The sequence below is a fragment of the Epinephelus moara genome, chromosome 9 (genome assembly GCF_006386435.1).
Source record: "Epinephelus moara isolate mb chromosome 9, YSFRI_EMoa_1.0, whole genome shotgun sequence".
NCBI lineage: Eukaryota > Metazoa > Chordata > Actinopteri > Perciformes > Serranidae > Epinephelus > Epinephelus moara.
The window spans coordinates 31,751,281-31,775,592 of NC_065514.1; the positions used below are offsets into that span (position 1 = coordinate 31,751,281).

The following is a 24,312-nucleotide window of genomic DNA, read 5'->3' on the forward strand; positions in this document are numbered from 1 at the left end:
CACCTCTGTCATGATTGACAGGTCACCCTGGTAGTGACTTGTTGGTCACAAGGTAGACATGCTGTAAAGCATTACTTTATTGTCTATTTTATTCTAAATGGGACCATAACTTACAAAATGAACATCATCCTATATTGAGGAAGACTTTAAACTAGCGATTGAGACCACAAAGTCATTAGGAAAATGTTACATGACCCAATAAATCAAGTGAGAGGTCGGGTTCAGCCAATCCCCGTGAATTGCGCATTGCAATTTTGTCCAAGTAATGCAACTTTACCACCAATTGAACAGTCAAGTTGAACAGCTGATTATCGGTGATCAGCTGTTGCTGCACCCTAACCTCTCTACACTCACAGTAGATTCTAATTCTGTGGGAGACACTGAATGCTCTTAATAATGAGATCTGAATAGGTGAGAGCTTCTCAAGTGTTTCTACAGTTTTCACTGTTTCATTGAAAAAAACATATAAAAACATTGCAACATGTATTGCAAGTCGTAAGAAAAGCTGCCTTGAAATCACTTTCCCCCTGCTGGCCATTAGAAAGAATGCAGGTTTAAGGCACTTTGACATTGGTTTTACTTGTCAGATCTGGATGTTGCGGCTTGGTTAATACCAAGACTGCCTGATCTTTATCCAGTTTTTTTAAACCAAGTTATTCTACACCGTAGTTCTCAGATGTTTTGGTGTTAACAGGTTGAACAGGTATCAACCCCCCACAGACTGTATGAAGGAGTGAATTTATTGAACATACCCACATGACTAAAATTAGGTCAGTTAAGGAGTCATCGGTTTTGGTAACTTCAGAAGCAGGGTGGGGTTTTTTGGCACAACTTCACCTACCTCCAAGGTGCATGTAGAGGGTAAGAAGTTGAAAGAGATCTAAACTTGTAGTATAAAGAACAACTTAATTGTAAGACCAATGCATTTCGGCTTGTGGCCTTGATCAGGGCCATCGGGTTTTGGTAACATTTTGATTAAATGCCTGGTGAGTTGCTGTGTTAAATTGTTGTTTTACATCAGATAGCAAACCAAGAGCTCAAAGCATGTCACGTCCATGTGAAATGTGACAGTGTCCAGCAGCGTTTACATGATGACCTTTCACATGTGGCCTCCTGTTCTGAAACAACTGTCTTAACTCTCCCAACCCTCCATAGCCCACACTTGCCGAAACTTTCTCACTCTCTTCATATGTCTCCCCCCTCCATGCTACGCTGTGGGGCAGTCATGCACACTGATTAGATTAGGCAGTGCTGGAGCTAATCACCCTTCTCTCTCCTCATCCCTACTATTCCCAACTCCTCGTTTTCTCTGAATCTCTCCCTGTCCTCGGGGCCCCCCTGCGGCTCCCAGAGATGAGCCTCTCCTAGGGGTACATCTACCTCCAGCGGCTCTACAGCCTGCTGTTTACTGGGAAACCAGCAGGGTGGGGTCGACATAATAACAAAGCCCACACCCTACACTTGTCCCCTCTGTCAATTGGAGGTAGGCTTGAGTGCAACATACCCCCCTCACCCCATAGAAAGAAAGAGACATCCAAAGAATGACTTGTGGAGGGCAGAGAGGGGGGAGGCAGGACCCTCCTGTCGGGTGAAATGAGGAGAAAGAATCTGCAGTGGGTTTTGTTCCTTTGTGGCGAGCTGGGGGTCAGTCTCAGGGGAATGCATGGCAGACGGACGGTGGGTTTTGCAGCTGCATGGCCTCCAGCACTTTATCTAATCCCTGAGCAACTGCAGGCTCATTAAACTCTGCTCGTTGTGTTCACTTCAGTTTATGTCTCTTAGTCAGCGTCCTATCTCCTGTTTTCCTCCCTGCCATCTTTCCTGCCTTTTTTTTAACCAGCCAGTGTTGTGTCAGACATGTTTGAATATTGATTAAGCTAAGTTGGAGTCACTCAGGGACCTCAGCCTCACAGCTGTATGCTAATGATGAAAGGTTATGACCCACCACAATAGGCAGTCTGTGTGTAATGTGTGATAAGGCCGTATCATATGTTCAGTGTGGCTTAGGTCATGGAAAAGGCTTTAAGATGTATGAATGAGATTACACTAGATTGTACATTGTGTTTCTGTCACCGCTGAATGTCATGCTTTGCTTTCATGTTCCAGCTGGTTCCCAGTTAATATTTGTGAAAGAAAACAAAGACTACAAAGACATGGAGTCTATGAATTTATTGCCTATTCAGAGAACTTTGATCATTTTCATCACCAAATTGTTTTTTTTTTCTTGATTAAATGAATAGTTTCCCATGTTGGGAATATTCTTATTTACTTTCTTGCCAAAACATCAATACTCTCAGGTCTGTGTGCAAATTACAAAGCCAGTGGGTGTTTAAATTAGCTAGCAAAGGCCCTGTCCATTGGTAAAAGCACCGCTAAAGCTCACTGACACCCCTTTTTTCTCCAAAATAAGCGCATATACATGTTTTTTTTTTTAAACACAAGAAACCTGCTAAAAATAGGTGATAGACTCCTTACCCATTGCCAGTAGACCAGAGCTGTGTACACGGCTCCGCTTAAGACAAGTATGCCTTGCTGTTTTTGTGTGTCACTTTCAATGTCATGAACAGGCCGGAAAACACGTTAGTAAACGAAAGAAAGCAGCATGGAGGCCTGCGCAGTTGTTACAGTGGTTACTTGTTTTTACATATCTGTTGCGTATTCAGTCGCTCTTTCAAATTCGGAAAGATGTTTGAGCACTGCTTGGACGGAGATGGACGGTATCTTGTGATGGCATGTCATCTCGCCGGTAAAGGGGCTAAAATAAGGTGTTGTATTTTGATTGCTTATTGCAGCCGGAGCTGATAAGTACCTGTGACTTCTGCAGAGTCATTTTTGGGTGTGAACAGCGATTGTAACCTTTCCCATTGAATACAAAAGTCAGTTGTTAGTGGGTTTTTAATGCAGTGGGAAAGGGGCTTAATTAACATGTTGTATCTTGTTTGTTAAATCCAGCTTAGCGTGACTTTTCTACTAGGTGGGGCTATGGCCTAGCTCTGTGCATTTTGGCTTTTTTTTATATTTAAACGTTAGTATTTTGAAAGTATTTCTTCTGTCTTAGAAACCTCAACCTCTTGTGTTTTGAATGTTGTTATCATACTGATGGCAATATATCGATATTTTTGTTCCAGTGCCCTGCACAGATCTTACACCTGCCCTCCTGTCAGCTTTTAACCCTGCTCTGTGAAGCTCTGTTCACCACTGTTGCCTGGCAAAGGTGGCGGTGTAGGTGGCATGGAGGTCCCTGGGGAGCGACAGTAGTTAATAGTAGTTTATAAAATGTAGGCAAATTCATAAATGTGTAGCATATTACTACAAAATTTCCCATAATCCTATGCCATGTTGCTACTAGCTGGTCTGACCAGCTAAAAGCTGGCTGGGCGCACCACTCGTGGTTGACCAGTCAAGTCAAGTCAAGTAGCCTTCTAGCTTTTGTAGTGCTGCCAGATTGGTTTAAAATCATCATCATTTGCCAGAAAGAATATGAATATTGTAAAAAAGCAAAAACGTCTGCACTAGGGCGGGGCGATATATCAGTTATATCGATACTGTGATTTGAGACTAGATATTGTCTAAGATATGAATATCATATATCATAATTGTTGTCTTTTCCTGGGTTAATAGGCTGTATTACCGTAAAATTATGTAATTTTCTGAACTTACCAGTCTGTTCTGTTCTATGATTAATCTTTACCCACTTATATTCACATTTACTGATGATTATTTATCAAAAATCTTGCATAAATATTATGTTAAAGCACCAATAGTCAACCCTACAATATTGTGGCAATATTGATATTGCGTTATGTATTAGAAAATATTGTCTCCTAGTCTGCAGAATGACGAATGACAGATGAGGCAAAACATTTTGTTAGGCCATCCAAGGTAATTTTTAAAAGACATAATCCATTTTAAAGCTGCCCACTTGAGTGAAAAATCGGCCAATCTGGCAACATTTCTAAGGCATGAAATCAATCCACTGACCAACTCCCATTGTCATTCAGGGGGAAAATTCAATCAGATTATTGTAGTTTCATTTGGAGTATAGCTCTGTTTGCTAAAAAAAAAAAAAAAAATCTCCTTGTCATACTTGGCAAGCTTTCTATTTGAGTCTTTCATTTTCACTTAGTTTTACTGTAAATTCTCAGCACAAAGGTTGTATTCCCAGTGTTTGGGTCCTAGTTTCACCAGCACCATGGAAACCCTATTTTAGTTTGGACTGGCAGGCTGTCACTGGTCATTATCACCACTGTACCACTGGTAGCCAGAAAGCACAGCAGCAGGACCAACGGTCACAACGTTCTCTCTGTCTTTCTCTGCATCCTGCCTTGGCAGGCCTAGTTTTAATAGAGGTGACTCATGCTAAATACAGTATAAAGCAGGTCACTGGTTTGACCTAATCCTGCTCACATTACTAACTGTATTCACAGTAGTTGACCGTTTGCCCCTGTTAGTAACTGTTTCTGTGCCTGTCAGGCTTTCCCTTCTCAAACAGTATGCCGTTTGAAATGATGATGTTGATTTACATGATTTGCTTTCTTTTTTCTTTCTTTCTTTCTTTTTTCTTTATTTTTCAAAAAATGGGTCCTTGATTTCAGACAGAGGTAGACAAAAGCAGGCTGCCGATTTCTAGGCGGCAACCATGGCTTTTGCCAGATGAAATGAGTTGTAGCAAACTAGCCAATTAAGTTAATGTTAGTGCCATGTTTTGGTTAAAAACACTGGGAACTTTAATGTTTCCAGCTGAATCATTTTAAGATGAGAATCTTGTAAAATGTGTCACAATGTGAACTTTCTGGCTGATACTGTGCTGAAAGACTGAGGCTAAAGCTAATCTGTCTGTCTTAGTGGCTCTATAAGAAGTGTCAGGTTATTTAATTTACTTAATAGTCAGTCATTTCTGAGAGTTTTGTCTCTTTTCTGGTCAGTTTTAGTGAGGATGAACTGATTGATTATCAGCTGTATTTACAGGCTGCTTAGTGTCGTCTATGGAAATGGAACTGACTGTTTTACTGTTGGTTTTGACACAAGGGGTCATGTTTTTAAAGGGATAGTGCACCCAAAAATGAAAATTCAGCCATTATCTACTCACCCATATGCCGATGGAGGCTCTGGTGAAGTTTTAGAGTCCTCACATCCCTTGTGGAGATCGGCGGGGAGAGCGGCTAGCACACCTAATGGCAGACGGCGCCCCAGACTAACGTCCAAGAACACAAAATTGAATCCACAAAGTATCTCCATACTGCTCATCCGTAGTGATCCAAGTGCGCTGCAGCCGCGACATAAGAAGTTGTTTGGAAAAACGTCATATGAACTCTGTTTTTAGCCTCACTGTAGCCTGTAGCTCTGACTGCTTCTCTGTGCTCCGCACTCACGTGTGCGCGCTCAGGGTGATCGGTGATGCACGGTCTCTGAAGAGCAATTTTCATTTTTGGGTGCACTATCCCTTTAATGTTGTTTCACTCGTGTGTTGACATTTGATGCAATTTATTTTGTAGCCTAAAAAGGTCCTCCTCCTCTCTCTTTCCTTTTAAAAATGTAACACAGGAACATTTAGTTAGATAACATTTTTACTGACCTACTTTTTATGCCTCCATGCCACACTTTGGTTGTCTGTCCATTCTATCCTCGTAAGACAGCTTCAGTTTTGGTGGTCAAAGGTAAAAGGTCACTGTGACCTCAGAAAACATGTTTTTGGCCATAACTACAGAATTCATATGCTGATGATGACAAAATTACACACACATGTCTAATAGAATAAAATGATGAAGTAAAGGCATTTTATATCCAAAAGGTCAAAGGTCAGCTTCACTGTGACATCATAATGTTCTGTAGAAACACACTGGTACTTGTCATAACTCTAATTCTAATCGTGGGTGCCCACCTTGAAACTGTGCTGACTGTATAGATCTTTTGTGCTGCTGGGTGGAAGATGTGTGTGAAGCTTCCATGTTGTAGACTTTGTAGTTTCTTCACAGCAATATCCATATTTTAAGCATTGTCAACTGTCATGGCTACATATGAGTCTGGACAGACATGGATGTAAACTGTTGCTTGACTGGTTGGTGGAGGCATACAACTACAATGCGGTAGTACTTAAGTACATTTTTACACAAGTACTATTATTTTAGTGCAGTGTTCCAGTACTTTTTCCACCTTTGGCATTCGCATAATGTGGTGATCTTTTTTTTTTAGATGTACAACTGTACTGTAGGTTGAATAAAAAAGAAGCATTGCAATTTAGAGTATAGTTAAATATTATAAAGAAAATGTTAGATCAGACTTGTTTTGTTAGCATAACCCTGTTTGGCTGCTTAGCAAACGTATTAGTTTACAAACAGAATGTTTTCACTTTTAATGTTATGAGAGAAAAACCCTGTAAGATGAGGACTAACCAGTATGTTTGGCAACTGCAATGATATCTTGGGTCAGCTAATGAGTTTGGCTGGATTGAATTAAATCAAGAGCAAGACAGAACAAAGGGTTTATTGTTAAAGTCTTGTGTTAAATTTTGTGTAAAATGTAGGGAACTTCTGACTGAATGTCTCCACTAAACTTCACTGTGGCTACTGAGGAAGGGTCTGCCTGATGGTCTGTGCAGCTGTGAATTTGTGATTTGTTGTGTAAGGACTCTCCAGGTGAACGTGATCACGCCACTAGTTTGGGATGGAATAATGTTACAGCACCTGTGGGACCACACACAAGCTTTAGAACAAAAAAAGAGCCTCTTGTAACATCTTTTCCCCAATGTTTTATGGGTAAATCAAGATATTTTGTACCACTAGAAAGGCTCAGATCATCAGATATGATTCTAAGCAAGATCATATAATACACCCCAAAGCTCCAGCTATTATACCAAGCTGATATGAACAGGCTTAATTGAATTTAACCGGTATTTGCCAAGCTAATTTTCCCAGCCACAGGCTTGTCAACAGATGCATCCTGTTTGATTCAATCGCAGGTATGATCAGCACCGACATGGCTCCGCTTAAATAAACACAGTTTCAGGTTCAGCTGAGAGTCAACTCTCCCTCCTTCGTTGAACTCTTACCCTCTCCACTGTCTAAATTCAATTTATTTTGCCAGAAAAGCATCTTTGCAAGAAGAGTTCACTGTAGTTGTGATGCCTCTGCAAGCAAAAGTGAGTGCTGTTGTTTTATATTTCTTTCCAACAGTCTGTATTTGATTGCTGCATGCTTTGACGAGTCCAACGCTGTTACAAATCATGCATACTTGCAGGGAATGAGGCATTTCTTTGTTTGCTGTTGTCATTCTGGGGCAGTCCTCAACAGCTAAGTGGTATTTGCACATCTGAAGACAGGGGGGATGACGCCGTCCTTTGCTGCATGGAGAAGGGAGAGTAAACATGGGCACAAGAAAAGTGAATCACAGAGGGCAATGTAATAATAGTGTAAGGAGACAGAGGGCAGGCATGAAGGACAACAACATTTCACATTGGATAAAGAGAAAGGAGAGCAAAGGGTAGAAAATAAAAGAGTGAAAGAGAAGGTAAAGCTTTTGTTTCACAATTAACTGGAGCGGCCTTGGGTCAGACATCTGTGATCCATCTCCCAGGGGCAGGCGTCTGGAGCTGCCTTTGTACCCTCTTTCTCCCCCTCCTTCCTCTTCGTCCTCCCTCCCCTCTACCAGTGCTGTGACTTCACTTTGACAACCTCATTGCCCCAGAGATCATTCACCCTGAGGAAAACCTCTCTTTTAATAGCTGCCTCTGATGTCCATCCATTATTCTGTCCATCTGTCCAAAGTTTACATTGGAGAGGTTCATATTCACACAACTATGGGTTTGATTACATGTTTGTTCCTCTGAATTTTTAAACTGAACTGACATGATTGATCACTGAGCAAAAAGCTTATCTAAGTTCACACTACACAACTTTCACAGTTGTCAAATCGCAGTTCACACTACACAACTTGCTGTCTTGTAATGAGGATTCTTGAAGTCATTGTGGTTTTCACACTACATGACTGACTGGATGAGTATATCATGTAATGTGTGGGTCGAACCACAACCCAGTGTTGGCGGGAGGGTGGGAGACTGATTGGAAAATATCAATGTCAAAGAATTACAAAGTTCTGAGTAAGTTATTAGACTAAAAACTACCAGAAAGACTGCGTACAATAGTCCACCCTCTCTTTCTCTTTGTCACTTTGTCTGTCTCTCTTTCAAACACATATACACACATTGGAAAGCACCGCAGCTCCACTCATCTCTGTTCTCAACCCATGTGTTTCACTTTCATTGGCTGTAGTTCACCCTCAAGTCCAGATATTTAGCATGCTAGCTACCTAGGGAGCATCTGCGATACGGTTGCAATTTCGAACAATTCATAGATAACCGATTTGCCTCTGATCTTGAGCCTTTGTCAGGGAGCTCCAAAAACCGTTGTGAGCAGAAAATAAGGGCTAAAGTCGTGTGGCGTAAACTAAAGCCCAGTTCAGACCAAAGATTTGTGATGAGACGAGTTGAAACAGGCAACTACTTGCAATGCACCTTTCTGCAACACTTTAAAAACCTGGCGGTTCACACCAGTGCAACTAGATGAGACAGTGTATCATCTGTATGTAACAACTTCCGTTCTGATTTGCAGCTTTTCAGGGTTATTTTGAGGCTGAACATAATTTGTAGCTTCTTGAAATATGAATGAGGATAGTGATAGTGTGATGCTGGCTACAGTTGTGTTTGTAGTGGTGATGAAATGGCGAAAAACAAAATGAGCATCAGATGGACTGTATGCATCATAGATATGCCACAATAATATACTGATAAATAATGATTAATCAGTCAGTGAGAATTTGTGTGTGGAAGGGGCCTGAGCACATACAGCTAGCAGCAGCAGCGACCCACCGTCCAACACCGGCACACCGTGAGGACAGAAACAGAGGGCTTGACGGGGAGCACCTGCCACAGTAAGCGAACATGCCGTCTGTGGTCAGTTTGACTTGACCAGTGGACTTCACTATAAGCTGATTGGCTGTTTAAACAGGTGATGTGCTTTACGTTCTAAAACAAGCTGCTGGTGATTTGACCAGCTGAGTTGCAGGTGACACCATCAGCCGGAGTTGAGCTCAGATGTCCAGTTCATACCGCTGAACTGGGCTTAAGAATTAAACATAAATGGTCTCCAAAGTGCAAACATTACGCATAATACTTGGTCTGTAAACATGCGTAAAATGGAGCTCTTCCAGGCATTATGTGTGTTGATAAAATCTAAAGAAGAGGAAGAGGAAGAGAATGTGGATGCTGTCGTGGCTCCAGAAAAGAGGCCAACTTAGCATGCCAATTTTGCAGCGAGAGCCTAAAGCATATTTGAAAGCATCCACTAGCATTTAGCATTTAGCTGATCAGTGTGTTGTTTCGTGCTGCATTTCTGTTGGTTGGTTAGTAGACATAGGTGGTAACAGCAGTCACACTGTGAGATGGTCATCCCAAATTTCTCTTCTCTCTCTCCATGATCACAAGGCCGTGACAACGGTCATTCTTGAACGTCTCTTACCATGTGATGTACCGCTGTTTTAGAGCCACAACCAAAGATATCGCCATGTTTCTTTCACGTTGGTCATCTTTCATCTGAGACCAAAATCGCACAGTGTATTCCAGGCTTAAGACAGCTGCCTGCGACTTCATGTGCATGATTGTCTTATTTTGTTTTTTTGTTTGGCGTACACAATACAAGTAGGGATGCAGTGACCCAGTGTTTTCTGTTGTGATATCAATTTTAATACCTCATGTCACTGATCTGATGCCAGTGCTTTTCGTTTCCTAATATTTAAAATCTGTATAACTTGGAACTTCTATGTGCATTATTTTTTATGTTAGGTATCATGAGGTAACATGCCAACCATGACGAATGAATGTGTGTTACAGCATTTACATTACTTTTGTCGATGACACTGACAAACTGTTAATTGTTCATGTCTGGCTGTTCAGATTGATGCATTAACCATTTAATTGTTGGCCAAACCATCATTAAGCTCAGAGCAGAAAGAACCGAATTGATGTGTTATTTGGAGGACAGCAGATTTTAAAGGATTATCCAAATGACACAAAAACACTTTTTGTGTCACTTACCTCCAGTGGAATCTAGCCACAGACCTCCCTGTCTGGTTTCCACTGGAACTACTTTCCACTGCAGAAATAGTCCCTATAAAAACGGTTGACACTGTTTATAAAAAGAGATGTTGTTGCTGAATTATTTAAATGTAACTTTTCAGCACCACAAACGATTTTCTGTTAACCTCAACTGTATTGGGGTTGATGCAGACACCTCATGGATGTAAAGCTTTGTATTTCGGGATGGACTGACCTTTAAAAAGAACATCTGAAAATGCAGTGTGTAGAAACTTAAACAGCATTTAAAGTGTCGATATAGCTCAATTCAGGCAGTTTAATGGCGGTCATGCACTTCCCAGATCATGTAAACACTTATCCTCTTCTCAGGTTGGTTAGGCACAATAAAGGAGACGTTATGTCCTTGTTACTGCAGAGCCATTAGATTCCTTGGGGCCAATAGCCTGTGACACTGAGTGGGAATCTTTATCACTGTGGGTTCACAGGTTCAGAGGCTGGACAGGAAAGATGATGCCTCTTCGTCTTTTAGACACATAACACAATTTGGTGAACATTAGCAAGGCTGCAGCGCATATACAGTCCTGAAAGGAGGGGGATGAGTGTGTCTGTGTTTATGATCTCACGTGAAACCTCTTTGCCTATTATGTCTGTCATCATGTCTGGGAGAGACTTGGCTCTTATCCAGTTCAGAGAAATTATCCTCCTATCCACATTAAAGAGCACTTAATACACCTGTCTGTTATCAGACAGAAATACCTCAAAGATGACTTCACTACATCTGAACAAAGAACACAAGATAAAAGTCATTATATTTTAAATCTGTTCTTCCTCTTTGATTCCATATCTGGTGCTTTTCTTACCTTAAAGCTCTTTATCTCCAACAAAAATGATAAACCAGCCTCTCTGCAGCCATCTGTTGTGTTTTACATTGCGCTAACAGACTAATCATTGGAAGGTGATGTCATCTCTGTGTGCTGTGTGCGGTCTGTGGTTTACAGGCAGCACACACATGTATGTATATGCATGCATGTACACACACACTCACAAGAGGAAATTGGATAGAGTGTGGATAATCATTGCATTAGTGCTGAGTGTATAATCAGCATGTGCCTGAGGGAGTAAAACACACCTTGTGTTTTTACTTTATAGGCTGAGTCCTTTTTGTCACGGCTTGTGCTGCAGTTTTAAGTGTTTTTGTGTGGAGGTGGAAAGGGGTGTGTGCTTGTGTCAAATGGAATTAAGGGGCTGACTGAGGAGACAGAGCTGGATGTTAGTGGTGTGATGTCATTGTAAAAGGGACATTATGTCGATTTTTATGTAAAGATAATCATGTTAAAGGTCCAGTGTGTAGGATTTAGGGACATCTATTGGCAGAAATTGCATATAATATTCAAAACTATATTGATTATATGTTTATAATCACCTAGAAAACAAGACTTGTTGTGTTTTTGTTACCTTAGAAAGAGCTGTTTAAATCTACATACGGAGCAGGTCCTCATCCACGGACGCCGCCATGTTCTACGGTTGCCCAGAACAGACAAAACCAAACACTGGCTCTAGATAGGGTTATGTGCGTTTTTGAACTGTCCCTTTAAAACCGTTTGCATCATCTGTGAGAGTCCCGTTTTTCTGTGTTGAGTAACTTTGAGAATATTTTTTAAAGAAAACATTTTGACAAGAATGCAGAGTGGGAGTAACACTTACCAGCGACTACTCCCTCTTCACAACTCTATTAGACATAAACTGTCTATGAGACTCATAGTGGCCATGAAACATACATTGTTTCTGTCTTCTAGTCGCCGTCAACAGGCCCAGCTCGCACCCAAACCCAAAGCGGAAGCTGCACAGGCTCCAGAAACCCGACGGCTTTTTCCTCTTCTCTTTGAAGAGCTCCTGGCAAAGCTTTCAAAGCCCCTCTGTCTCAGCCCTGGCTCCTAAAATAATGTGTGGTAAATGTAATACAGCTGCCCAGCTGAGCAGGAACAGACAATGCGTATTATTCTCAAGAACAATAATTGCTTTTATTTAAACTTTTTTTTAAGTCTCACCATTTTTTTGTACATTCCACACATTTTACATTACAAAGTAAAGCATCATCGACTGCCATTTGTTTTTAATTAAGACAGTACTGAAAAATATTGTCTCATGTGTGATACTGAATCCACTGTTGCTGCCACTGAGCGGTTTCTGTGGTGCTGAGGCAGCAACAGTCTGCTAGTCCTATAAAAATGTTCCAGTGGCACAGACACACACACACACACACACACACACACACACACACACACACTGGCTGCTAGGCACAATGATGAAGTCATTGTTGGTCAAGACTGTTTTGTATTGTATGAAAAGACAGCAGCTGTAATGCCCATTCAGTTCCAGTCTTAAGATAGGCGGCTTATATAACCCATTTTACATGTACAATATGTATTGTGTTTTAAACTCCAGAAACAGATGTTCCCACGTGGTTTGGAATTCATAAATATCGAGTTTTTACTGTTCACACACACTTTAGATAAACATGTATTTGAGATCAGCCAGATGATGTGGACAAACATCTGTCTTTGTTCCTGATATTTGTCTGTATTTGCAGGCTTCAGTAATCTTTAAATATTTGCTGTCGGCTCCTTCAGCGATTGCTCCAAATCGCTTGTTTGAACACTTTGCAGAAGCAGTGCATTTACAGTGATTAGTGTTAGAGAGTGAATATGGCTGGGCACTGGCTGCCTTCTAACACCTGTGTTATGTATGTTGGCCTGAGGGAGGGGGGCTCCTGAGCTGGTTATTTTAATGAAAATGCTCTCTGCTCAGCCTCACATGTCTCTCATTACTGCCAGGAGAGTGAAGAGGATTGGAGGAATGAATGTTAAACAGATGCAGACGGCGATGGAGGATGCAGTATTAGTGCTTGATCTGTCACAGCCTTGACAGAGTAAACCTTTAATTTAGATTAAATGGCAGCCAGAAGTTGCCAGTCTGCATGTGCAGCACAAGCGACCAAAACACTTAAAGGAATAGTTTGACGTCTTGGCAAAGTACTTTAAATGAGTTTCCTGGTGAGAGTTACATTAGAAGACCAATACTCATATGTATCTGTTAAATATGAAGCTACAGCTAACAGTTGCATAGCTTAGCATAAAGGCTGGAAATGGGGAGAAACAGCTTGCCTGGCTCTTGCAGAAGTAAGCTGCAATCGATCAATCTGTCATGCAATCATTTTCTCATGTAATTGTTTGGTCTATAAAACATCAGAAAAAAACTTTTTTCCAACCAACAGTCCAAAACCAAAATCCATTCAATTTACTATCATGTTAGACCAAGGAAAGCAGCAAATTTGTCATTTGAGAACCTGGAACCATCAAATGTCTGACATTTTCAGCTAAACAATGACTTGAATGATAGATCCATCCCCAAAATAGCTGATTAATTTTCTTTTGATTGACTTTTTGATTCATCTACTCATCAGTACAGCTCAAGGCAAAAGGTAAGAAAAAATAGCAGCTATAAGCGCATCTAAAGCTCACTAACAAGTTATATCTTGTTTAATCTGCATAAAAAGGAAAGTGTAAAAACAACGAGGAACCAGCAGAAACTCCAGTACGTCACTGCTTCCGACCAAGAAATAATGCAGCACATAATGACCTCGTAAAACCTCAACTGTACAGATCAAACAGGATAATAATCGCGCCTTAGACGGTCTGGTAAGGTCAGATTGGTTTGATGTTAAAAGTCAGATGTGTAGGATTTAGGGACATTTGTGGTACATAGTATTCATTAGGGCTGCCCTTGACTAATAATTTTCCTAGTCGACCTATAGTTGTCATTAAGGGCCATTAGTCGACTACTCGCCCGCATGGTTGTGATGTTAATTTGATTATGAAATTATATATTTTGGGCGGTGCAACACAATGGTTTGAGTTGAAGGTCTGAGAAAGAATAGTATCAGTAACACTGCTAACACTGTGCTACATTACAGGGAAATACAAAACCGTGCTAATGAACCTTAATTAATATAGGCCTATATTTTATCTACAAGTACACGTCACACACTGAGCGAGCCGCCTGTTAATGACGCTGTTGGCAAAGTAGTATGTTTAAGTAGCTTGTAGCTACTTACATGTTTCAGATGATACATCATGTTTGTAGTTGACAAAGGATAGGCAAATGTTTGCCTGCAGAGTTTACATCACCTTGGGTTCATCCTTCACCTTCTCAAAATGATCCCACACTTGGGATATTGTTATTGTTATTGACATGTTATTATCTAGCCTGTGTAATAACTGCAGGTACCAGCCCTGGAAATTATCAGACTCCTGTCTGACTGCTGAGCGTCGCCACTTCCTGTGTCTGTCCTTTCAAATTAAATTCCCACATGGTCCAGTCATATAGGTTTTAATTAATTTTGAGAAGGCGCAGCTCCATATCGTTTCTGGTCGACTGTTAGGGGGAAAACCCTAATAATCATAACTATGTTTTCATTAGCTTGTGGTCACCTGAAAATAAAATTGGTGTGTTTTGTTACCTCAGAATGAGCCATTTATATCTTCATATGGAGCTTATCCTCTTCCACGTAGTCCACCATTTTGTTTCAAAAACAACAATAGCCCAAAATGGACAAACCAAACACCAGCTCGAGATACGGCCATTTGCGTTGTTGCGTTGGCCACCGTACGTTTCCACGCTTGGCACATGGGAGAAGTTTCAGTTGCTTGCAATCTGCAACCTCACCACTAGATGCTACTGAATACAGAATACTACACACTAGACCTTAAAGCCAAATATTAGGCTGGACCGATACATCGAATTTTACCACTTGGTGTCATATTTGACTCAGCAGCAGCTCCCACGTGGAACATGATCAGACTTGGCTCTGTTACTGCCTCTGCTGCTGGCTTAATAGCGGAACGCGTTCCCCCCATTTTGTGTTTCTATGTCTTTTAGGAGATCTGCGAGGTTGAATAAGTGTGCCACATTCCTGCCTTGAAAAGGCTGTATAAAAGGGGCTTGAGAGAGGCCTTGCATGCGTCTTGTCTTGTCACCACCAAAGAAACACATTAACTTTCTAGTAAACAAACACATTGTGCACCATGCGTAGCTTTTCCCCTCCCACCTATACTGAAATTTGATCTCCTTTATGTTTATGTCCTCAGCTTGGCAGTAACTTGCACATGGCCTGTTAGACACTAGGGATCTGTTAGTCTGTTTCCAAACAAACAAAATACTAAATTAATCACATTGTCATATTGCTTATTGCTAATGCAATACAAGATGGATTTAGTTCTGTGAAGCCATTGGCACAGTTAGCTTATGGAAGCTATTTTTAAATTTTCCAGAGAATGTTAAAATGACAAATGCCAGTTCAGGTTCAGTTCGGGTTGCACAAAATCAATTTATTTTAAGCTTGTACACCGGACTGTGCTGGCAAAACTGGAAATCAAACCAACTCTAGAGTCAGGCTTGTTGTTTCACCCTGCTTTAAGTCTTTACGCTAAGCTAGGTGCTTCAGATCTATCAGACAGATACGAGAGTGGTATAAATCTTCTCACCTAAGTCTCAGCAAAAAGGTGAATAAGTGTATTTATCAGATGTTCCTTTTAACGTTACAACCCACATACTTCCCTCCTATCCAGCTCCCTTATTCCCAGAGCCCTTAAATACTGTAAGAAAGACCCTTTTGTGGTGGACTTGGCTTCATCCCCCTTAGTCGCCACATAATAGCCTGCCCCCAGCTGTGGAAGGGTTCGACAGCTCAGCTCCAAACAACCACTGCCTTAACTAAGAGGTATTCCCAACTTTAATGCGTGTTGGGGCATTTTGGCATCATTTTAAATGGCCAGAAGCTGCTGGATTGTAACACTTAAGGGAAAATCCCCCCAATTTGTGTATCCACTTCTGTAATTGGAAAATGCCCAACAAAGTATTTACACTGCCGAAGTTCCCCTAAGGACAAAACTGAACTCAGGAGAACATATTGTACGATTACTGTGTTATTCTTCATTCAAAATTCATTCAACAGCTATGTTGTTCCTGACTTTATCTCCCTCACTACAAATTTTGCGGAACTTACCTGTGAAATTGAGGTTCCTGTTTTCAGTACAGATTTGCAGTACAGATCAGATCACAGCATGGGAAAAAAACGGAGCGTCGCGTGTGTAAACTGCTTGTGATTAAACGTATCTAACACAAAATCACTTTACATACAAACCAAATCACTGCAAGTGTGCCGTCACTGTCAGGTCTTTATAGGTTTCTTCATTTTCCAAGCGGAATGACTGAAAGATACAGAAGTATGAACATTTAATTCAGTGATATAGAGGCCTGCAATATGGTTGGTATGCTGTTTATTAGTGTAGTGATCCAACCAAAGCTTCTGTGGGAATAACAGTGTATTATTTTAAGCTTAGTCCAGAGTTTTTGTGGCAAAATCACTGCTTGTTTTTCCACTCTCTATAAACCCGGTGCCAGTGTTGATTATGCCTTACTTGATTATGTTAAATTTCCTTATCAGAGTATCACTTAACATAAAAATAAAAGTTGGTGTTTTTTTGACAGACTTTGAGGTCTTTTTTGTCCACACCTGCTACTGCAGGGCAGGTCAGGTCCAGAATGACTTCAGAGTTCGAATGGTGGGTGTTTTGGGCAAGCAGGCAGGTGGGAGGAGAGCCTTGTTGCTGTGCGTATTTAGAAATGGGGTTTGGTAGCATTTTATCAAATCTGAATCCTTTTGAATAACTTATGGATTCTTTTAAAGAGTTTGCTAGTCGGGAATGAAGACATCTCTCGGTTAAAAAAAATCTGTATTATTTTTATTTCCCTCACCTAAACCACAGAGATTCTACTGTGCTAAAAAGTATTAGGCTAAAAAGGAGCTATCACTGCTCATTTTCCTTTTGCTGCGAGGAAAAACAGTGTTTGCTCTTCAATGTGGAAGTAAAATAAGTTCTACTTTATCAATCAGCAAATACTAACAATTGATTTTTCTGCATGCACAATGCACTTATTGTTACTTGGAGGCAAAATTGCTGTTGCACTGCTACGGTTCACAGAATATGGTGTAACACCGGCAGTAAGATGAGATGACGCACCCATCGTTTTCAAGTTATCAAAAATGGTTTGTTTTGCTCTAGGTATCAGTCAGGACTAGCTGCCACCCAAAACACCTTACAGAAATTGAAATTCTATTAGAGCCAATCAGGGATCTGCACCGTAGTTGAAAAAGTAAGCAGCCAATCAGTGACTGCGTTGTAGTTGATGACGTAAACTGCAGGCTGCAACTTGCAGAATAGTAATGGTGTCCCCAGAAGCAACAAACGCAAATTCTAACGCGAGTAGAGTAAACAAAGCAGTAAGTGAAGGTGTTGCAGAAATAAAGTCAACAACAATTAAACAAAAACTCACAAAGAGTATGCACTCTCTCTGCACTCAGAGTTTCTCAGAGGAAAAGATGTCCCGCTGTTCTGCCGACTGGATCTAGCAACTGGCTCCGTTGGTGATGAAGAAGATGTTCCCCAGTGTTTTGTTACGCTTGGCGTGACAAAATTGGCCGAAGGAGTTTGTCTGTCAAGGCACGTAATCCTTCCCACTGAAAGTGTTTGGGATGGCACCGAGTCCAGACTGATACAGAAAGCGATACAAAATGTTAAGCTCACGTCATCAGGATGGTCTGACCAGGCTAATTGTTAGTAGCACTTCTGTCCTGAGTACCCTCCTGCAAGCATTTTGCATTTGTTTTGTTTACATCCTATGTTTAAGGCGGCCAGTTTTGTTCATTCAGTCTTGAGTTCGCATATGTTTGTATATGCCACCATTCATTTTCCTTGCAGATGCCTGTAGTGTCAGAAAAGACAAAAGAGACCATCTCATCTGTCGTGAAGGAAAGATTGGATAAGAGATTTGTTGGCTGCTAAACTTATAAATCAAGGTATTTTACTAATTTGGGATCCAAATGGAACAGGGTATTTTAATGCAAAGGCCCCATCATGGGTCAGGGGTACCTCTGGTACATCTGACAAATGCTCAGGGATGCGGAGGAGAATCTAAATTGGATCTGAGGCCAGGTCAGTGTCTTGAGCTCTTTGTCATATTCCTCGGGCCATTCCTAAACAGCTTTGCAGTGTGGCATGGTGCATTGTATGTGTATATATATATATATATATATATCATAGTGTCTGTGTGTATAAGAGGGAGGGAGGGAGAGAGAGAAAATAACACTGTTGTTAAAAAAGTAGCACTAAGTGCACCCTAAGGCCACTGATAAATTAGTGCATTGTCACAGAAACATTGTCCTTCATTATCACATGTTCTTTCTCCACAAACCTCAGTTTTTAACTTCCTTTGGAGAAATACCTATCTATGTTTCTAACTAACAGCCACCAGTTATCATCATCTAATCTGCTCCATTCATCCTACAGTAATGTTTTTATGCACTGTTAGTGGAAGGCTCTGCAATCCTGTTAATGTTGTGACTATTGATGTCAGACTATTGACCTGACTGTTAACCCGAGCTGAGTGCTGCTGTCTCTGGATGGGACCCATTAAAAAAGCCTCAGTGGTGCAGAGATAAAGGGGGGAAAAGAGTTGGCCATTAGTTAATTATCTACAGCCTGATGTATGTGTGCCATTAGCGTGTGAAGGGCAGAGTAACCTGAGTCTGCTGCTGACACCAAGAAGATGTTTGGTGAGTGTCAGTGGTCCTACTAAGTTTTCTTCGGCTAGTTCTAAAAGATGGATTGGTTTCTTAAGTTATGGATATATTAATACTGTGATGATTTAGTAGTAGTATTTGTAGTAGTACTCCTTATTCCAAGAGATCGCCTCCACTCAGTCAGTGGGAATCACGATTCAAAGATCAAAGCCTCAATGAAAGATTTTTTTTTAGACACCTGGGGGGCAAGCCATAACCAAAATAATGACATATTAACACCTCATAAAGTGGTGAACTAGTTAGCAGACAGTTGCTAGCAGATACACAGAAATATCGGAGTCACCAGATGAATCTCACTCTAATATTCACTCTCTTTTAGCTCTGTTTCGGTCTCCACCAACTCCTGAGAAAAATATCTGGCTCTTTAGCTGCTAACACCTCCACTAAGTTCACCAGCTGAATGTGAAACTTCAAGAAAGCCTTGAGGGAATTTCCTCAAATTTGGCACGTGTCCACTTAGACTCAAGAGTGAACTGATTTGAATTTGGTGGTGAAAGGTCACTGTGACCTCACATGTTGTTGGCCATAAGTCAAGAATTCATATGCTAATTATGACAAAAATTCACATAGAATAAAGTAATGACGCTTAAACCCCTTATTTTGGGCGCCACCTTGGAACTGTGTTGATTGTATAGATCTTCTGTGCTGCTGGGTTGAAGATGTGTGTGAAGTTTGTTTGCAACTGCATTCCTATTTGGAGCATCGTTTACTGTCACATAAGGCTGGACAGACATGAATGTAAACTACAACTTGACTGGTCTGCGGAGGCATACAATCGTGAGGCAGTAATTCTGGTTGCTCTTCTTTATGTCAATGCCAAAGTAAAAACACAGACAGTCTTTTGAGTTTTTACAAGTTGGAATTAAGTAGAAGCAGACAGTTCAGTCAAAATCAAATGGGAATGAGTTGACTCATATTTTAATGTAAGAATGTCTGTATTGATTTATGAGTTAAAATTAGGAATTGGGAACATGAGATGTGGTGTTTTAAAACACCTTTCACACGGGGCTTATGACTTATCCCTCTTAGTGAGTTGGCTGAATTATATAATAGACACACAATGTGATTTGTTGTGTTAAACATTATGCAACTTTCCCACAGGGACGCACGTCATGTCAAATGAGGGACGCAGACATCAGGTCTCTTTTTATGAACATGTGAAACAGTTCAAGTTTTCTCCAGGTGCATTTGCTTGTCTGCCTCAGGTTTAGATGGAAAATACCAACGAGTAAGAAGAGAGAAAAAGATTCTCATTTTAAGTTGTGGAGCCAACTATGACTGAACTGTTCTCTGGAGATGGTATGGTTTTGTGATTTGGACTCATCATTGCATTGTTCTTGCCTCCCTACAGGCCCTGAGGAGTTGAGTGAGGACTCTTACATCATTTGGATTTGACCGAAGAAATTGTCTGTGTCCACACAAGAGGTTTGTGTTTCTTGTTTGAGATGTATTTGCCTTTTTGTTGCATCTCCACTCTCTAATCCACTCACTTTTGACGTATAGACCTTTTCCCCAGGAGATGTGAGACTCTTTGGAGTTGTGTAGATGAACAAAACAAACAGAAACACAGTTTCCTGCTTTTCTTGTTATGATATTATTGGGGTTCCTGGCACCTGTCTGTTACTAATGGCAATACAAGCTGTTCCCATGGCCCCTATTGTTCCGGCCAGGTGTTATCTAATGTCACTCCTTTTAAAGTCAGCTTTTTACTGGGAAAGCTTTGGTTATTTTGTGACAGTTTTCTTGATATATAAGATTGATATAATGCTCTTGTCTTGTTTTAAGTGGGTGAGGCTCAGTTGAAAAAAGGTGGAGTTTTTTTTTAATGTACAATTGTGGAGTCAGTTTTGCTTTGGTTGGCAGGTCAAATCTGATCAATCCACATCCACACTGTCATTAGGAAAAGCTGTTTTTTTAATGAATAATACCTAAGGATGTATGTTTCTAAACTTTTCCATTATTTAGTCGTAAATATTTAACGTTACAGAGAATTGCTGTGGTGTCGGAGTCAGCTTTATTAGCCAAGTGTGTGAACATACACAGAATTGACTGTTTTTTTTATTGTTCTCAATGTACTTAGAAATTGTCACACTGTTAAAAACAAGGTCCACAAAACTGAACAAATGTAAAATATGCTTCGATATATAAACAGCAAGAATGACATTTGTGGACAATAAAACAAGGTTTTTTCTTTAAAATGGTGTTTAACAACCGTTTTGCCTTCTGATATCCTAAAGGGAAACTTTTTGTGTCTAGTGATTGTTGGGAAGAGCAATTTTTGAAATTGGTCCACTATTGTGAGAGACCTCTGCAGCTGCTATCGTTTCCTTAGCTAGGCTACTGTTTACTGTCACAGCAAAGACAGAAAAGCTAATTTTTTTGGAGCAGATCAGCTGGCGGACACTGGATGTTGCTGATTGTTGTGTTTTATCACCGTTGGCTTTGTAAGCTTGATGTTGATTGTGTAGTCAGCCCTCTGTTAATGTCGCCTTGCATTAGCTACCTAGCTAACATCAGTGTCAAGACATTGCTGTCATAGAAACATACCCACGCAGAGCACGTCATTGAAAAAATAGCCTGCCACTGCTTTTCTGTTGTAGAAAAAGGCTATGTGGACGCAAACCTGTAGTCTACTGCATTATACACTGAGTTGCCAGTTTATTAGGAACACTTAGTTTTTTACTTAGCTGAAGTGAGGTTGCAGATTGCAAGCAACTGAAACTTCTCGACTGTGCCAAGCGTGCAGGAGAACTACGGTGGCCGACATGAAAACCCGAAAGACCCTATGTAGAGCCAGTGTGTGGTTTGTCCGTTCTTTGCTACTGTAGAAACAACATTGGGGGCTCTGTGGAAGAGGACCCACTCTATGTAGATATAAATGGCTTAATCTAAGGTAACAAAAACACAGCAACTCTTAGTTTCAGGTGATTATAAATTAATGAAAACATAGTTATGTATATTATATTCCATTTCTACCAGTATATCCCTCCAAATCCTACATAATTGACCCCTTCTTTAATCACCTATACTGCTGCCACTGTAACCTTAAGTTAACTGAAGGGGAAACAGCATCTTCAACAGCCCCAAGTTCATTGTCTGCCACACTGCCTCTGGAAATCTGTTTGGTATATTTATCTGGATGAAGTAGGAAGTCGGGGGTGTTGGGTGGGCGGTGAGGGGGATGTGTTTTTCCAATATGGAGGAAAACAACGGAGTGAGAGATAATGAGCAGGGACCACCTGTGAAGGTCATTTCAAAGTGGAAAGCCCCCACTAAGATAAATAAACAGAATAATCGTTTGTCACTTGGCTCCTAAAATAGGGAGACTTCATGTCAGCGGTCCACTTCCTGTTATCTCACACTTGTTTTCGACTGGACCTCCTTTGTCTTCGGGCTCTCTCTTGGACACATTGATGGGACTAGGCAGCCACTAAGGTTTAATCTTTGAGTTAGGTTCAAACACACTCTTATTTCTTATCAGGAAGTTTGATAAAAGCCTTGCATATGTATTTCTTCCTTTATTCTCAGCTGTTAACCATGGATCATTCATTTTGGAAATATGAGACATGACAGTTTTTATATATCCTGCCATGTCAGCTTGTAATCAGACAGATTTTTCCCATTGTGTCTGCAGGATACTGCGGTGGTGTCCAGTGTTTTGATATAATCTGACAGGTTTTTGTGAGTTTGTTTTTTTGATATAAGAAAAGCGTGACTCAACACTCATCTCTTTGTCTGCAAGTGAAAGAACTTTCTCATCTCACTTTACTCCCCCGAAACCAGTCTGACAACAGCAACACGCTTCTTCATTTCTCAGCTTCCCACCTCTTCCTTTTGTCCTCGCCGTCTCCTTTTCACTCCACTTCTTCACTCATTTGTCTCCATCCCTCGTCTCTTCGCCTCCTACACATGCCGCTAACGCTGATTTGCCAAGAGCCTGCGAGCAGGGATGATATCACTTGATACTTTTATTATCCGAAACTGGAGAGAGTCCGGTGCCAGTGTTCCTCGGCAGTGCTTACTTTTGATTTTGAGCAGGGTATCGGGTTAAGCTTGGAGTACCCACAACAGCAATAGCTCTGCTCTCCCAGGGGCATTTGGATAAAGCAGCCAGCAAGGTCTCAGTTTGCAGGGGAGTTTGTGTCAGAGCCGAAGGGAAGTTAGGATTAAACTGCACTCATCCCAAGCACAAAAACACAGTGAGAACAATGCTTTTAGCCCTCCAGAGAAGAGGTCAGAATATTATCCACCCAGCTCAGCAGAGCGACTGATTTCCAGAGTCTGGTCCTGAACACAAAAGCATGGGGATTTGAAGTGGAAGGACGTTTCTCCTGCGACCCCCTGTGTTTATGGTCCCTGGGGCTGTTTGCAGGGCTGAGATGGGGCTGGAAATGGTTAAGTATAATGGAGACAGTGTTAGGCCTGAGGTCCCTGAGCTCAGCAGCTCTCTGACAGCGGGAGACACGGGAGTGGCGGGGCTCCTCGGGGCTTCCCAGTCCATCAGCAGTCAGAGGAAGGAGGTGTGAAGCCCCATATTTCTTAAAGTGATAATTCACCATGATGAATGTTTCAATTTTTTGGCACTTACTTTGATTATTTGTATAAAAGAAAATAAGAATTTATATTCCCTCAACAAAACAAAGCAAACAAGATGACCGCCAGCGAATTTTAAATATCTAGAACCTTGTATTCAGTACTACATACTTTAAATGATGTGCTGCATGGAAGGATGTTTGAAATATGATAAACAGCAATATGATGTTTGTAATTAGTGGGCTGTCAAAACAAGTAACAGCCCAGTCAACAGATGAAAACGCTGGCATTATGTGTTTCTGCAAACCAAAAACACATTTGTATGTTTCATACATTTCATCTTTATCATATCACCTCAACTTTTTTAAAGGCCCTGACACACCAAGCTGACGATTGGCCATCAGTCAGTGTTTGGCCGTTGGTGGGTATCTGTCACCCCAGTCATTGCAGTGTGTCCCGCACCGTTGCCCCTCATTGGCCCCCATTAGCTTTTTTTTTTTTTTTGGCTGATTCAGCGTGTTGAATTGGTGACGGCAGTCGTGATGATGGCACGAGATAAAAAAAATGTGGAGGATCATCAGACTTACTGCAGTTCATCCTGAGGGGACATAAATATCTGTGCCAAATTTAATTGCAATCCATCCAATAGTTGGAGAGATATTTCAGTCTGCAGTTAGCATGGCAAAATATATGATATATCACATTTTCTGAGTAAAACCCCTGGGGAGGACTGCTTGTAGGGTCTTTCTGTTTTGGTTTGCACACAACAAACAGTAGTGATTGTTTCACTGTTGTTATTGCTCTCTTTTAGAGCTCATTGTGATGGATGTTATCTTTGTTTTGTTCCTGTTCCTCGGCCTCTTTAATCCTCAGCTCAAACGAGCACGAGCTGATATTTAACTGCTCAGAGATGCCATACAGACTGAGTCAGACCAGGGACAAAAAAAACTCTGTTGTGGCACAAAACAATCTTTTCACAAGATGGCTATCC

General features: G+C 41.0%; 1 protein-coding gene across 1 annotated transcript in view; it reads left to right on the forward strand.

Moving 5' to 3' along the window:
* lhfpl2a (LHFPL tetraspan subfamily member 2a) overlaps positions 1-24,312 on the forward strand; it is a 59,599-nt gene that overhangs the window by 5,311 nt on the left and 29,976 nt on the right. Inside the window, exon 2 of the mRNA XM_050052381.1 lies at positions 20,140-20,213. The gene's annotated coding sequence lies outside the window, so the exon portion shown is untranslated. The remainder of the gene's footprint in view (positions 1-20,139; positions 20,214-24,312) is intronic.